Source organism: Mchenga conophoros, linkage group LG16, assembly GCF_057382185.1.
Source record: "Mchenga conophoros isolate Kocher_MC1m ecotype Shallow Benthic linkage group LG16, M_conophoros_male_GT1.1, whole genome shotgun sequence".
NCBI classification, from domain to species: domain Eukaryota; kingdom Metazoa; phylum Chordata; class Actinopteri; order Cichliformes; family Cichlidae; genus Mchenga; species Mchenga conophoros.
The window spans coordinates 34156945-34173816 of NC_140541.1; the positions used below are offsets into that span (position 1 = coordinate 34156945).

At 39.5% G+C, this 16872-nt stretch overlaps 1 protein-coding gene across 5 annotated transcripts in view; it reads right to left on the bottom strand.

Moving 5' to 3' along the window:
• Nucleotides 1-16872, bottom strand: part of gulp1a (GULP PTB domain containing engulfment adaptor 1a) — a 92457-nt gene that overhangs the window by 46472 nt on the left and 29113 nt on the right. The window contains exons 1-2 of one of the 5 annotated variants that reach the window (XM_085249347.1): nt 13628-13677; nt 5737-5822 (exon numbers count right to left, since the gene is read on the bottom strand). The exons of 2 other annotated variants lie outside the window; for them this stretch is intronic. The gene's annotated coding sequence lies outside the window, so the exon portion shown is untranslated. Of the gene's footprint in view, nt 1-5736; nt 5823-13627; nt 13683-16872 lie in introns of those variants that run through there. 2 more of the 5 variants (XM_085249346.1, XM_085249349.1) reach the window with 2 other exon arrangements.

The following is a 16872-nucleotide window of genomic DNA, read 5'->3' on the forward strand; positions in this document are numbered from 1 at the left end:
ATTGCTCTGTTTTTGTTTTGATGGCTTTTCTTTTGTCTCCATGTCATGCTTTGTTCTTTCCCAGTCCTCTGTCACATCTGCACTGGCAAACGGCTTCTTTCATAAGTTTAAAGCATGGATATATATAAGGCAGTTACACTGAAATTCATGGTTGGATTGTTGTTTAACTTTAATAAAATTGGAATCAGCTACCTGAGATTCCTGAGCATTAATATTGTTAACATTAACTTCACTGAAACTGTTGTTTGCACAAGTCCTCACAGCATCTGTTGGTCTGTCCTATAAGAGGCTTCTTCATCTTTAGCTAATGATTTAGAATTGAATGGCTCTAGATTCAAAGATTGTCCACGTGCAAGTGTAGCCTTCTGAAACATTAAAGGAGTTTGTAGTCTTGCAGAGATAAGGCAAGAACGTGTATCACAGGTTATCACGGCTGCTTCTCGTTAGCACGTCTGCTCAGCTGTAAATGCTGGGTTGAAACAATACAATAACAAACAATACAAACAAACAATAAGAATTAAAGTGCTATGTAGAAAGAAAGACATGTGCATGAGATATACATGAGATATATACATGAGAATAAGAATTATGAGTGCTACGTAGAAAGATATATACATGAGTGCAAGTGGTGATCAGTGCCAGACATGAAATGATGCAGTGACACAGCGTAGGGTCATGTGTTAGTGGCGGGGACAGTCATGTGGTTATTGTTCATGTGTCCAACAGCAGAGGGGAAGAAACTGTTCTTGTGGCGAGAGGTTCTGGTGCGAATGGACCGGAGCCTCCTGCCTGAGGGGAGCAGGTCAAACAGACTGTGTCCAGGGTGAGAAGGGTCAGCTGAGATCCGGGCTGCACGCCTCAGTGTCCTGGAGGTGTACAGGTCCTGCAGAGATGGGAGTCTGCAGCCAATCACCTTCTCAGCAGAGCGCACAACACGCTGCAGTCTCTGTTTGTCCCTGATAGTGGCTCCAGCGTACCACACGGTGATGGAGGAGGTGAGGATGGACTCGATGATTGCAGTGTAGAATTGCATCATCGTCCGTGTTGGCAGGTTGAATTTCTTCAGCTGCCTCAGGAAGTACATCCTCTGCTGGGCTTTCTTGATGACGGAGGTGATGGTGGGCTCCCACTTCAGGTCCTGGGTGATGGTGGTACCCAGGAAGCGGAATGAGTCCACAGAGGTGATGGGGGTGTCAGTCAGGGTGATGGGGGGGGAGTGGGGCTGTGTGCTTCCTGAAGTCCACAATAATCTCCACTGTCTTCTGGGCATTCAGCACCAGGTTGTTGTGGCTGCACCAGGACACCAGACGTTCAACCTCCCTCCTGTAGGCAGACTCATCCCCGTCAGAGATGAGCCCAATGACGGTGGTGTCATCTGCGAACTTGATTAGCTTGACAGACTGGTGGGTGGAGGTGCAGCAGTTGGTGTACAGAATAGTCCCATATGGAAAAGAAATAGTAAAAACTTATATGTGATTGCTAATGAAAGTGGCCACTTTCATGAGTAAATCAATAAGGTGGCCAAAACATACAAGTTTCATTAAATAATTTTTCAAGGGATCTTATATCTGTTTTCACTCTTATATGCTTTTCATACAAGTTTCACACAAGACAGATACAACCTTTAAAAGATTTATATATATCTTTTCCATATGGGGTCATACAGCCTAAAATGAACTCAAAATCCTCCACTGTAATAAAAACAGAGTCATGTAATCTGAAAGAATACAGACAACCCGCCACCAAAATGTAGTTAAGAGAAGTCTACAAAGAATTACTTGATGGGGAAACAACGGGGAGTAAACGCTCAAGAAAACTTCACAAACTAGAATCCTATTACAGCATTAATGTAATAAAGCCTTTTTAGTGCTGTAGTTTTCACATCCCACGAATTCCCAGCCTAAAATCCTAACTGCAACGCAAAACCTTGATCTAAATTGGCAACTCAGAAGGTCGAAACGATTTCCTGACATTTTCAATAATGTGCCCACAAAGCTAGTACTGCTTATGTCATAATGTTATGGGAAAGAGTTTCAAATGGTCTGGCATGCATAAGAATTTTGCATCATTGTGTTTGTGGAAGAAAATATAATACAAAGGACATTTTTTGGCAAACTACAGCTGGTCAAAGAGCTTATGAACAGCTTCCCAAATGCCTGTCACCACATTCATGTTCACAATGTGGACTGTGGGGAAACCAAAACCTGTGCTTAATCTGTACACAGTATCTGGCAACCCAGGCTAGAATAGTTCTACAGTAACACACCACTCCTCCAAAAACCACAGATTGAATTTTAACTTTAGACCCATTAGTGGGTGCATTTTCTAACTTTTTTAGACCGCCCAGAACAATCTACAATTGGTTCACTTCCTTGAATGCATGCAAGAGAGTTTCATTTCGTAAAATAGCGCATATGTGATTTAGGTGTGAGGGGAGCAGATTCTCTAGTTTAAGCTCCGATGGAGGAGCCTTGGTTCTGACTGGAAAGTAAATGTGAATTCCTGGGGAAAGGAAACAGCTGAGCAAGCACTGTATATCTGAAGGGGCATGGCAGCTTCTCCAGAGTGTTTGGATAAAGACTGTACAGATCTGTCTAGAGCCATCATCTAAAGCGATGATGAATTAATGCTTATACTGCATCCCAGCCAGCGACAAGTATGTCCACTGTTTTTGTCCAGCACTGGCATTTTCTCCCCTTTAATCGCTCCAGGTTTCACAATATTCAGACCCTCCAACGCTCTTCAAATAAAGCGAAAATTCAAGTTTAAAAGCATGATCATTTTGGAAAAAAATACAGAAACCAATAGAATGGACAGAAACCCATAGTGAGCAATGCAGTACACAATAGCAGGTAGTCATTATATTTTCAATTGCCTCTGGATTGCAGGCATTTTTCACAGGAATTCAAACCCTCCTTTATTAGCGGTGACACACTCGTAAATCTTAAAGAAGGATTCATTTATGATCCAACTCTATCTCAATAATTTACCTCTAATCTACACCCCTGTTTCTGCATGATAAGACATTCTCCTGCTTCAACATAAAATCAAGCCAAAGTCATTTATACAAGGCCATATTTTACTGTTAGTAACTGCTCTAAAAGTACTGACTACATTAGAAAGCAGGGAAAGGATTATGTTTACTCTCACAAACACTCAAAAAGTCCTACAAGGCAAAGCACTCAATATGAACCAAAAGGTCAACAGAAGCTTAAATTGCTCTTATAAGATGAATGATCCACTTTTAAAATAAAAAGTCTCCAACTTTAATTCATAAGTAAGGTGCTGCCACAGAGGGATGCTACTCTAAAGTCTAGCTTTAAAAAAATAAATGCCAAAACCCATCAAATCTACAGCTTTACAGAAAGTCTTCTTCATCTTTATCGTCATGTCCTGACTGTCTGCATATCAGACCCCATCTGCCCAGACTGTCTCCAAAATAATACCTTGCAGAGGTTTACACATTCACCTAACAAGACTGACTCCTGGGTCAGTCTCCGGAGGATACCCAAATCCCTTGGGGGCTGGGTCAGGAAGTGATCCCATCAGAACAAGGAAGCAGCCTAAATGTCTGTGAAGGTTCTCAGTCATCCAGGTCATCGTATTCTAAGTAGCTTTAGGCTGCTTGCAGTATTTGTTTAGACTTTTTAGCTCAAAGAGTAAGAAAGCTTGGTTGTAAAAGCTTTTCTCTTGGGATCATGATTTTATCTTTGATTTTTACTGAAGAATACTGATAATAGAAATGAATATTAAAAGAAAAAAAGAGAAAGAAAAGAAAGAGCTCTAACACTAACTTGCATCTTATCTGGAGGCCACCAGATAGCGATAGCTGTGGTTGTAAAAAAATCTCCAGTCCTACAGAAGCATACAGGAGAGCAGCTTTCTGACCTCACCTCTGTAAACACTCATTTTGTGCCACAGCGAATAGAAAAAGGTTCTACTTTGTAAATGGCAAATAGACTGGTTCTCAAGTAGTGCTTGTCAACTCTACTTGATCACTCAAAGCACTTTATACAACATCTCTTTCACCTGTTCATACAATCACTTTTTTCTGTGCTTTTTCTACCCAAGTGCTTTCTGTCTATTCATTCATACTGCAATAAAGGCATCAGAGGACAAAATCCCAAGGATACTTAGGCATGCAGGACGGAGCAGGGTGGCTAATGATTTGTCAATCCCAAACCAGTTACAGTCAGACCCTGTGCAAAATGGGAGAAGTTACTGTCTCAGTGGTTCTGGCCCTACTGTTACTTTTATTTACTCATGCCTATACTGAACATTTATTATCCCCCAAAGAGTTATGACTCACCCTAATCCCCTAAAGACAACCCAGTCAGAGGCGTTGAGAGGAGGGCTTATTTTTGTGGAATTGCCTTAAAGTATTCTCACAAAAAACAAAAAAAATATCTAGTGCCTCTCAATAAATAAATTGCAGCCAAGTTTCACCTCAGCTAATCTGAGTCACTGAACTTGAGCTCTTGGTTGTGTTTGTAGTGGCAGCATCATTTTTACAGTTCAGTAACAGTTCAGACCTGCTTGCAGGGTGCTGATCAGAACTAACAACCACTCCAAGGAATCCAGTTTTGCTGAGTGAGCTGTAAGGGGTATATTTAGGTGTCACTAGTACTAATTGTCATCTATCAGTGTAAAGTGGACCCATGCTAGCATAAGCTGATAATTTAGCACTCTACCCTCTTGTTCAAATACAGCCAAGTATGATTCCCAAAAGACAAAATGAAAGCAGGTATAATGCCATAGTTGAGTCTTCAAAAAAAACAGGTGACTTCCCAGTGGATATATCCAACTTTTATAGGCAGTCTATGATTTGAACACACAAGAGGATTTAATATAAACAGTTCATCATCCAGAGGTAATAAAAGTTGACTAATTAATAAACTGGTACTTGTGGTTTGGACAACATCTAACAAGCTACAGCTTATATTAGTAATGACAGCTCACGGCGGCTGCTCATCACGGTAAACCAACATAGTTTGTGGCAGGCAGGTTCTCCGACTGAGCAGCAGTCACAAACATTGCCTGAGCATGAGAGATGAAGAGATTTGTCACTGTAAATGCAGCTGATAGGAATGCAAACAACGTCTAAGCTGACTAAACCTGGCGTTAAACAAAAACTGAAGCAGAACAGTTCATGAACAAGTATTATCAATACGCAATTAAGTCGTTTCCAAATCTGCACAGCAATAAAAATGCAGCTTATTTTACTTCGACGTCAGTTCATATATTTTGTGACTTACAGGTGTGCATATGAGAGGGTTTCAAAAACTTCTGGGAACCACTGACCTAGAATATATGGACAGCAACATAACAATGTATATCATTCTATAATATTTTCCAGCACTGCTTGAATTTGAAAGATGTGCTTCTAAAGGAAAAAAGAATCAAAATGTCACCGGTGAGCATAAATACATTTTTTTAAGAAAGATAAAAGAACATGGCATCGGACTGTCGCCTCACTCCTGTCTGCGTTTATCACAAAGCAGCGGAACCATGACGAGAATATACACAGCTGAATTATGTGTCAGAGCTGTAGGTGTGATTGCTACCATATGCCATCTACCGTCTCCCACAGTCACAGTGATATTCACTGTTCAGAACAATAAGCACGTGCATTAGCAGGATCTCAAAGGAAGAGGATTGAAGCATGCTGTATAACCATGACGACACATAATTATAACTTCAAAGACAGCTCGGAAGATAGCTGATAATGTTTCTTACAGTTACTGTAGACTATTGATGTTCAGGTGTTTTTGTTGTGAGTCACTCATCTAAAGGCTGATGGCTGCTCATTAGTGCTGCATCATCTGTAAATAGAAAGAAATAAGAAAAAAACCACTTAAGACTCAAGCTTTCAGAGATGAAAGATTATTCCTGCAGGTCTACTCTCTGATTACATCAAGCAGAAGTCCATATCTTTGCATCTAAGACTCTTTCCCCGTATCCAGGTGATCCTCAATTCTTTAAGTTACCTAGCTGACAACTTAGCATGCAACCCTTTCAATTAAACAAAACACACATGCACGAGCGGCTGACATGAGTGGCTGTCTACATCAATACAAAGCCATGGAGGAAGAAGGACAAGTTTAAACTTAGGCTGCACACATCCAATGCAAATCCTTCCAATACCCTTGATAAGTAAGAAAAATGCATGTACTGTGATTGTCCAAAAGACCATTGTGAGCAGTCAGGGGAAAAGTCATAAATGAAAAAATATATATAAATAATACAATCAGTGCATACATAGACTGTACAAGCATAGTTATTATAGGTGCTGACTTAGCTTCCAGTGCAATCAAGCACCTTGGATTTTGTCTCATTTCTCATTTCCAATGCTATAAAGTATTTTTATTCATTCAGACTACTGGATTTACAGCACCGACCCAGCTGTAGAGATTTGTTGGTCTTTGGTGTTTATCAATGGTTTAAAGAAGGCAAACACATTGATCACTCACTCTCAAAAATAAAAAGTAAGAAAAAAAAAATCAAATGCTGCACTGATCTGGCAATCAGAAAACGAAAGCTGTATGATGGCTGAACCCATTTTATACACTCTGATGCAAGTTTTGTCTTTACAAGTAGCACAATCTCCAACTTCAAACCTTCTACAACAATCCCAGTCTGAGTTAAAGAAAACAAAGTATCGAGTTTTTAGCCAACTTTACAGCCAGTAAGAAAAAAAAGATGAAAAATACACTCATAACAAACTAACCCTTTAAAGATGAATGATACCCGTCTGCACTCTGCAGTGATTACATTAAGCAGACATCTACAGTGGGGCAAAAAAGTATTTAGTCAGCCACCGATTGTGCAAGTTCCCCCACTTAAAATGATGACAGAGGTCAGTAATTTGCACCAGAGGTACACTTCAACTGTGAGAGACAGAACGTGAAAAAAAAAATCCATGAATCCACATGGTAGGATTTGTAAAGAATTTATTCGTAAATCAGGGTGGAAAATAAGTATTTGGTCACCTCAAACAAGGAAAATCTCTGGCTCTCACAGACCTGTAACATCTTCTTTAAGAAGCTTTTCTGTCCCCCACTCGTTACCTGTATGAATGGCACCTGTTTGAACTCATCATCTGTATAAAAGACACCTGTCCACAGCCTCAAACAGTCAGACTCCAAACTCCGCCATGGCCAAGACCAAAGAGCTTTCGAAGGACACCAGGAAAAGTATTGTAGACCTGCACCAGACTGGGAAGAGTGAATCTACAATAGGCAAGCAGCTTGGTGTGAAAAAATCAACTGTGGGAGCAATCATCAGAAAATGGAAGACATACAAGACCACTGATAATCTCCCTTGATCTGGGGCTCCACGCAAGATCTCATCCCGTGGGGTCAAAATGATCATGAGAACGGTGAGCAAAGATCCCAGAACCACACGGGGGGGACCTGGTGAATGACCTGCAGAGAGCTGGGACCAAAGTAACAAAGGTCACCATCAGTAACACACTACAACGGCAGGGAATCAAATCCCGCAGTGCCAGACGTGTTCCGCTGCTGAAGCCAGTGCATGTCCAGGCCCGTCTGAAGTTTGCCAGAGAGCACATGGATGATACAGCAGAGGATTGGGAGAATGTCATGTGGTCAGATGAAACCAAAGTAGAACTTTTTGGTATAAACTCAACTCGTCGTGTTTGGAGGAAGAAGAATACTGAGTTGCATCCCAAGAACACCATACCTACTGTGAAGCATGGGGGTGGAAACATCATGCTATGGGGCTGTTTTTCTGCCAAGGGGACAGGACGACTGATCTGTGTTAAGGACAGAATGAATGGGGCCATGTATCGTGAGATTTTGAGCCAAAACCTCCTTCCATCAGTGAGAACTTTGAAGATGAAACGAGGCCGGGTCTTCCAACATGACAATGATCCAAAACACACCGCCCGGGCAACAAAGGAGTGGCTCCGTAAGAAGCATTTGAAAGTCCTGGAGTGGCCTAGCCAGTCTCCAGACCTCAACCCCATAGAAAATCTGTGGCGGGAGTTGAAAGTCCGTGTTGCTCGGCGACAGCCCCAAAACATCACTGCTCTCGAGAAGATCTGCATGGAGGACTGGGCCAAAATACCAGCTACTGTGTGTGCAAACCTGGTAAAGACCTATAGTAAACGTTTGACCTCTGTTATTGCCAACAAAGGTTATGTCACAAAGTATTGAGTTGTATTTTTGTTATTGACCAAATACTTATTTTCCACCCTGATTTACGAATAAATTCTTTACAAATCCTACCATGTGAATTCATGGATTTTTTTTTCACATTCTGTCTCTCACAGTTGAAGTGTACCTCTGGTGCAAATTACTGACCTCTGTCATCATTTTAGGTGGGGGAACTTGCACAATCGGTGGCTGACTAAATACTTTTTTGCCCCACTGTATATATTTCTTCCTTGTCCATCTACATGTTGTGTATTAAAACAATCTAAGAAAAGCAATTTATAGACTAAAGCGTTTAAGACTGCTTTTCTCACTGTGTTGAAATCATCCAAGTCATACAGAGGCTCTTCACAGTAATTTATTGGTAGGTGGACGGCAATAAGCAACCCCTGGGGTGTAAAAAATACTAATAATAATGAGAACAAACACTGCAATCAGTCAATAAGGATATAACTGAAAAAGTGGGTGAAATATATTTTTATTACATTAGTTCGTGCCTGATGAATGAGGTGCAGACTTAGCTCATGGTGTAATCAAGCACCATGAGCCTGGTCTCATGTCCAATACCTTAAACTATTTTTATTCATTCAGACTATTGGATTTACAGCACCGTCCCAGCTATAGAGATTTGTGGGCCTTCAGTGTTTATTAATGGCTTAAAGAAAGCAAACAAACACACTGATCAATCACTCTCAAAAATGCAATGTTGAAAAAACCAGGGAAAAATCAATGATATGCTTGTGTGGCACTCAGAAACCAAAAGCCATATGACAGCTGAGCCCATTTACTAGAACGCCACGTCTGCTTTGCCTTTATAAGATCTGCAATCCCAAGTTTCTTCTAAAGTGAATCTTGTTTTTACATTTTATCACAGAAGTGGAGATTCTATCAAACCTTCACTGTACTGTGACATTTTTCAGCATGATATCAGAGTTCAAATTAGCACTTCAGAAAGGACACACTCGAGATTAAAGTGTGCTGTCTGCACATTTGATAAATGAGGGCCAAAGTTTTCTATTATGTGTTAGCCTGTAGTAATGCATAGTTATCATAAAAGTGCCTGAGGAATTTGTGGGGAAATGACATTCAGAGATAGATTTAAAGGGCACAGACTGTGGAAGGTGTTGCATTAATTTGAGCTAGGTGACTTCCCCCTGTGAGATTTTGTTGATATATACACTGCTGGATATGGAAATACAGGTTTTGCAATTTTAAAGTCAGCATGTGAGGCATTTCTGGCAACACAGATGATACAATAGTCAGCGTACTGTATGAGGTCAGACCTCGAGCAACACTAATAATATGTTTAGAGCAACCTTCTTGCTAGACTTCTGACCTTAATTTGTAAATATGTGAGAAGATAAAGAAGCCATATCATAGACACGATAAAACAAAATAAATTTCAAATAGTTAATGTAGTTTGGAACATTGAACGATAAGATTTCTCATTTCGGCACATTTAGTGAGAGGAAATTTTACACTGTCCAGCTATTGAGACCATATAGTCAAAAAGAGCAGCTAAGCTTTTAGTATTATTATGTTTCAGCAGTACATATATCTTTGCATCGTATGTATGCTATGTATATCCATCCATTTGCTTCCGCTTATCCTTTTCAGGGTCGCGGGGGGCGCTGGAGCCTATCCCAGCTGTCATAGGGCGAGAGGCGGGGTACACCCTGGACAGGTCGCCAGTCTGTCGCAGGGCCAACACACAGGGACAGACAACCATTCGCACTCACATTCACTCGCACATTCACACCATTCACACAATGGCAATTTGGATTTTCCAATTAACCTATCCCCTCAAGCTGCATGTCTTTGGACGGTGGGAGGAAGCCGGAGTACCCGGAGGGAACCCACGCAAACACGGGGAGAACATGCAAACTCCACACAGAAAGACCCCGGCCTGATGTTGGAATTGAACTCAGGACCTTCTTGCTGTGCGGCAACAGTGCTAACCACCGTGCCACCGTGCTGCCCTGCTATGTATATATAAATAGAAAATAAAAAAGGGCTTCAAGTCCAACCTTGTGGTACACCACAGGTAATGTGAGCTACAGGTGATGAACTGTTACCCATGTTGACAGAACTTGGACTTTTGAAGTAAGCTAACAAAAGCAAAGTGGAGCAGCAGAGCACTTCATTTTTGATTATTTAAGCGAGAGATCCTGTAGCTTACTCTGGTTTATAAAGTTTAATCATTACATTTATTATGAAAATATTTTGCATTGAAGAAAAGTACATTTTTTGTTTGTATATGCTATCAGTTTTATATACAAAGAAAATCAAAATGTGCAAAAAGTGGTACTGGCAGGTTAAACTTACAAAACAATGGAATGGGTCAAGAAAATTCCAATTGGTGCATCTCTACTGTAAAGTAAAAGAATAAAGCAAAAGAAATACATTAAATGCATTAAATATATCAAAAAGAAAGACATTATATATGATTTTATTCATATGTACCTTCAGTGAAACGCAATGTCTTTTTTTTAGCTTTTGACTTTGTAACTAAATCTCAACATTGATTCAATTTCTTGATTAGTGGTTTTCTATCTGTTGTGGGTGGTTTCACAGTTACAGGTAATACCATATTTGGGGCATAAATTGGTATCACCCAATATATACAGACCAAAGGTATATTTATTTATATTTTAAGTAATAGATTTTATGCATTTCATTATCTGAAACTATATGACCACCTAGAAGGACACCAACAACTATACTTGTAGTTGATAAGCATACTTTACAGTCATTTTATCTGATAAGTTGTCTATAATGTTTCATAATGACTGATTGATGTCACATGAAAAATCTCACACTAAAAGTGCAGAGTTTGACTTATTGCTCTCATCTATGCACACTGGTGGCATGTGAAGTTCTGCCAGAAACCTCTATGTATTTCTTAGTACTGCAAGTCCACCGTTCTATCACAATGTATCAGGAAAAGTCCATTTTTGGCATACAGAGAAACAAAAACAAAAACTTCATCATGAAAACCTGCACTAGTTTAGATAAGGAAAAGTTTCAGAGACGAAAAAGAGATGTGTGTCTTCTCTTAGATTCAAAACTCAAAATCCAAGCCCTCTCTCCTCTCTTAAAATCTAATCCTTCCCTTCTCCATGTTGCCATTTCCATCTCAGCAAAAACAAAGGTGACATGATCAAATTTATCCCCTCTCCAGCTGAGGATTAATGCAAAATGGATTTTCTTCAGCAATACTTTCTCACCTTTCTGGCTTCCCACAGTGTGTATTATACTGAATAACAGTGGTGAATGGATTAACAAACAGCCTGTCATTTCCATATCCCCTCAAGCACTAAGTTTATGTTTCAGAAATGTGGCTTTACAAAACAGAGAGTGGAATCTTATTAAGGAAACAGGTGTTTAGGTTGTAACGGTTACCATCAAATTTACTTTAAATGTAGGTTGTAAACAGTCCAGTTATTTAAATTAAAAGCGATATCTACCAAGGAGGCAATTCAGTACCCTGCACAAAAAATGTTTAAAAAAAAAAAAAAAAAAAAAAAAAGAGCCTACAATGACAGGCTTCAGTCTGAGCATGTTGGTAAAGCACGTGCAGGAATATGACAGAGGATCACGGCACCATTCTGATGAAATTAATTTATTCTGCTCCTCCTCATTAGGAGAAAGCCAATCACCCAAAAATCATAATTAAGATATGATGACAGCGAGAGGCTTGAAGTCACAAGGACAGGGGTGGGTGACTTGTTATGAAAGAGCGAGGTCTGCTGGATTAATCCTCTTAGGCAAGTTTTGACAGCTAGGCAGAAAGTGGACTCAAAAACAAACTATGAAACACGCCTTGATCTGGAATTCCAAGTAAAGTCAAGTTTATTCATATGGTCCAATATTAAACATGACTCAAAGGGACTTAGAGGCTCAGGACACGAACCCGGCTCAACTTTTTTAAGAGAAGAAAAAACTTCCAAAAGAATACAAAGAGAAAGTATTCATACGAGTATAATCACACAAGAGGATTACAATTAGTGCAATAGTAAATCTGACACGGTATATTTCATCTAATCAAGTCAGAGTGATATGCCCCATGGAGGAATGAAACAAGTCAAATTAAATCTTGCAATAACTTCTTCAAAATATGCCAGAAGCTGTTGACCACCAGACAGACAAACAAGTGGATAAAGTAATTGCGGAGGATGTGTGTTTCTAAATGGTTGAGGTCATGGTGGGGTAGCATCTACCATCCTGACCCATATAATAATCCTCTTTCAAAAATAAACTCTTCTAAACGTATCGAACCCTTTTTCTCCCTCTGGGCTCCATAACGAAAGTTTCCTGATAGCAAAACACCATCATGTGAGCAGCAGCACAGATCCAGTACCAAACATGCTGGAAGTGGTAGATAAGAGAGAGGATATCCAGATAGCACCAGACTGGCTCTAGCCCATCTCACTTCCTGAGGGGCAGGACTCTGCGTACGCTGGGCAGATGTCAAGGTTTTAGTACAGAATGTGCAAGCTGGCATTAACATCTTGAAACCTGCAGTGTTCTGACCCAAACACAGAAACTTCAGACAGCTTTCGACAGCTTTCTTGGAAGCGTTTGAGAAAAAAGCCAGTGCAGGGACTCTGTGACTTGTAGGCTTTTTAAATGGCTCATTTTTCATGCTACATTAGGGTTTCCACAGCATTAAATGACAATGGGAAAAGATTATGTATGTGTGCTTTAAATAACACCACTATAAATTGATACAGAATACCATATGAAGCTTTATGGGATGCTGTAATAGAGATCATGGCTTAATAACGGTTTTAATTTTATATCTTTGATGATTAGATCACTGATAATCCCAGTAATGGAACTGTCATTCATGTTTATACTATTCATATGAAAGTGGGTCACAATTTATTTTGGCTGGGACAGAATTTTTGTCACCAGTTTTTGCAAAGATGGTACTGGATACACTTGTACACTGGAGCCAAGGAGAAGAAGAAAAACACGTAATTAGAAATGAAATATCCCTTATTTGTTGGTATTACAAAGGCGAGATGAAAACAAATGCTCTAGGTAAAGCATAACAGACAATAAAATTGGCTTCAAAAAATTTGGCCATCAGCCATTATCAATGTTTTAATCAGACACATTGCTAGCACCCTCAGTCTGTTACCAATGAACAGATGCAGTAGACTGTTATCATAAATTCCAATCAATGATAAACACAGCAAAGCAGATTATGCAGACATGTAAAGAAAATTATGTGAACAAGTCCAGTTGTAATTGTTATTGTAAAATGATTTACGTATGAAAGGTTTAGTTTAAGCTCTTTCAAACCATAAACAAGTAGTTTATTTTAACTAAACCCAACCAATGCCAAACTAAACACCATAAAAAAAAACAATAAAAGTAAAGAGTAGGGAAAACCACAAGTTAAAAAACCAGGCAAGGGAAATTAGAAAGATGGGTCTTAGACTCACATGCTCAGTTGAAGGTTGAACTGAATATACTTCCTAATGGAGACTAATGCCATTTCAAAGCAGAAACACTCCCACATGCTTATCAGGAGTGAAAACAGCTGGTGATACTGGCCATTTAATGAGCTGGTGAAAATCTGTAAGAAGAATCAGCCTTTCTCAGCAGCATTTTTTTTAGCAAATCCCAGCTTGTTTGGAAGTTAGGGACAAAGGGCATGACCAGTCATGATACTGTTTCTCTGGCGCAGATGGCTTTAAGCGTGGTAGATTGAGGCTGGACATTTCAACCTCAAAAGAGCCCTGTTTGACTGAGCCACGTTGCATTTACTTCTGTAGTTTATGCAACAATAAAGCAAGCACAAGCATGTCTGAGAGCGAGAGCCGTATGTCAGCATGCAATGACGATATAGTATCTAAACTGCTATTGTTTAAAAAGGGAGCTACTTTAACAACCTCCAACAATACACAAGAAAGCTGTTCCTGCTAAAGGTGAAAACAACAAACTTGCTTCCCCACTTGAGCCAAAAACACACCATTCAGTACACCCAGGCTACGAGGGAGGAGATACTAGCAGCTGGCAACCCAACCCAAAAGATGCACATCACTGAGCATTACTGGAGCACTCACAAGCTCGATTTCATATGACTAGAAGAGCAAACAGTGGGTGGAAATTACTGATGAAGTAACACGGTGGAATATGTTTCTGTTTTATTATGTGACAATGTTGTGCCGGCTCCTGAAGAGTTAAAGGGTTAAGTTAGTGTTAAACTGTTTAATAGTAGTAGGATCATTGTACTGTTGCTTAAAATTCCCAGAGTCAACACTACCTAGGCACTTTTTGTGCGTACACTGACTTATGTTGTGTCACTGGATATAATGCGATGTCACTAATGTTGCACAATATTGCTGCTGGTGCTGGCTCCTTGTATCAATATAAATCCCACTTTAAATGAGTTACTGTCACCAGTGACAGAAGCGTATTGGAAAAGAAGGACAGAAAATGCCCTTTATTTACTCATAAACGCTGCTGCCTGCGAACTCCGAGCATCAATAAAACATTCAGCTTTTTCCTTTTTTCTACATCATGAAATTTCAGTACTGCAAATTTTCTTTATCTCATTTTGAGGCGATATTGCCCATCGTGAAATATGTTATTGCATGTTATTCTTCTTTTGAACAGCCATTATTATTAATAAGTAGAAAAAAGGACCTTAAAGATAATTATTTTAAACTACTCTGAAATAACCACTCATGTCCAAACATCAGTGTATTTGGTTGAAGATATACACATTAAAGTTACAACAGGGCCGAGCCACACTTTCATGTAGTACCACTTTCTACCACAAGATACTGTAGCAAGTCAACTAACAACACATCGTGGGTGGTATGGGGAAGGAAATTCTTTTGAAGAAATGGGGGTGGAGCTTGAAAGAAATAAGTGTTAAATAAATAAAAAACAAAACAATTAAAAATAAAATACCTCACACAGTCCCTGGTGAAATGCTGCCCCCAGATGGTGAAAGTTTTAGTTAATGCCACGGTGTTTAAAAACAGCTAGCAAATTCACAATTAAATCCCGTTCCCAAGATTTGGGATACATATGAGCAAGTTCAGTGCAGTGCAGTGGAAGCGGATGATCTGCTGTAAGAACACCTGTAAGAAGACGATGAGCAAGGAAAGTACATGGGAAATACAAGAATTAGAACCATTTTTCACCACAACAGAGATCACAACTCCAACTGTGACCCAGAAGAAGCAAGTGTTAGATGGATTCATGTGCACATGAAGATTAAACATGGATGCACCCAGGTATTCATGGGAGTATACGCACATAACGGCAGATGTAAATCCTGCTTTGCAATCTCTCCTTAGAAACACAGCTCAAGCTTTATGCTGATTAGCATCTATTTCACGTCATGGTGTTTACAGCAGTTTGTGTTGATTTTGTATTTGTTTGAGTTGAATCGTCCAGTAAATTATTGGCAGAAAGATGGCAAAAATGTTCAGTGTGTAAATACCACTGGGAGGGGAAAATTGAGTTTAGCATATAATGAATAAAACAAGGTCTGAATAAGTCATTTGAAAGTGGAGAAGTACTTAAGAGATGGGAATTGTTTTTTTATCATTATATTATACTGAATCCCACAAGATCTACCAGCAAAACACACACACACACACACACACACACACACACACACACACACACACACACACACACACACTTTGCTGCAGAAAAAGCTGCATCCCTTTCGGTAAGAACCTACAGCAGCTTTAATGCACAACCTGACCTAGTTAAGGCACTAACTGATATTCCTTGTCAACCTCAGACAAGCTAGGCTGAACTGTATTTCCACACGTGCAAAGAAACCTTAATCAGCCTTCCCCTCAGTGTGCACAGAGCGAGACTGTTGGCTGACATAGAGAGCAACAAGGGGATTTGTATTATTGATAAAACATTACCAGAACACCTCCCTGATTTGGAATAAATATAGAAGCACATCTCTGCTTCTGCTGAGCCAGCCTACCCAAGTACAATAAACTGTTTTACCTCTAAGTGTGGAAGTGAATTCTACTGTTTTCCTCATGTGGTTTCAGCCTTTTGACAGACAACAAATACCCCTGGCTGAGCATTAAACTCAAAGCTGAACAGATCTGTTCTACCATTGTCACTGTGTTGATACTCACAGAAGCACCTGTGCAAGTCAAATCAAAAGACAATGCTTTCTGCAAAAATCATCCTGGTGTGAGAAACAGTCTGCACTTAAATGTGCTTTTTGTAAGTGAATAACAAGAATGGTACAAGAATGGTAAAGCACGTGTCAGTGGGGGTAGCCTGACACCTGGGTAATTGAGTATCTTTATCTTCAATGTGAAGAAAATACCTGTAATTATAACTTAAATGTACATTTCAACAACATTTTTAATAACAGTCGCACAAAACATTTATAATTTTACCTTCATAACATCTTCTTCATTAAAAAGTTGTTTATTTATTTATACAGCACAAAACCACAACATAATAATGTATGTAACCTTATCTTTTCCACTGAGCAAGCAAGCAAAATAATATTTAAATGGTTCATTTCATTTAAGTTGGAAGTACAATGCAATTCAAAAAGTATAAACTACCACAGAGATTCAGAACCACTAAACTTTATTAACTAACTTTGCTCGTACCCAGTTCAGTCCTGTTTTTCTCTTGAAACTGAACACATTCAACAAGGTCTGAAAACATTTCTCAGAGATTT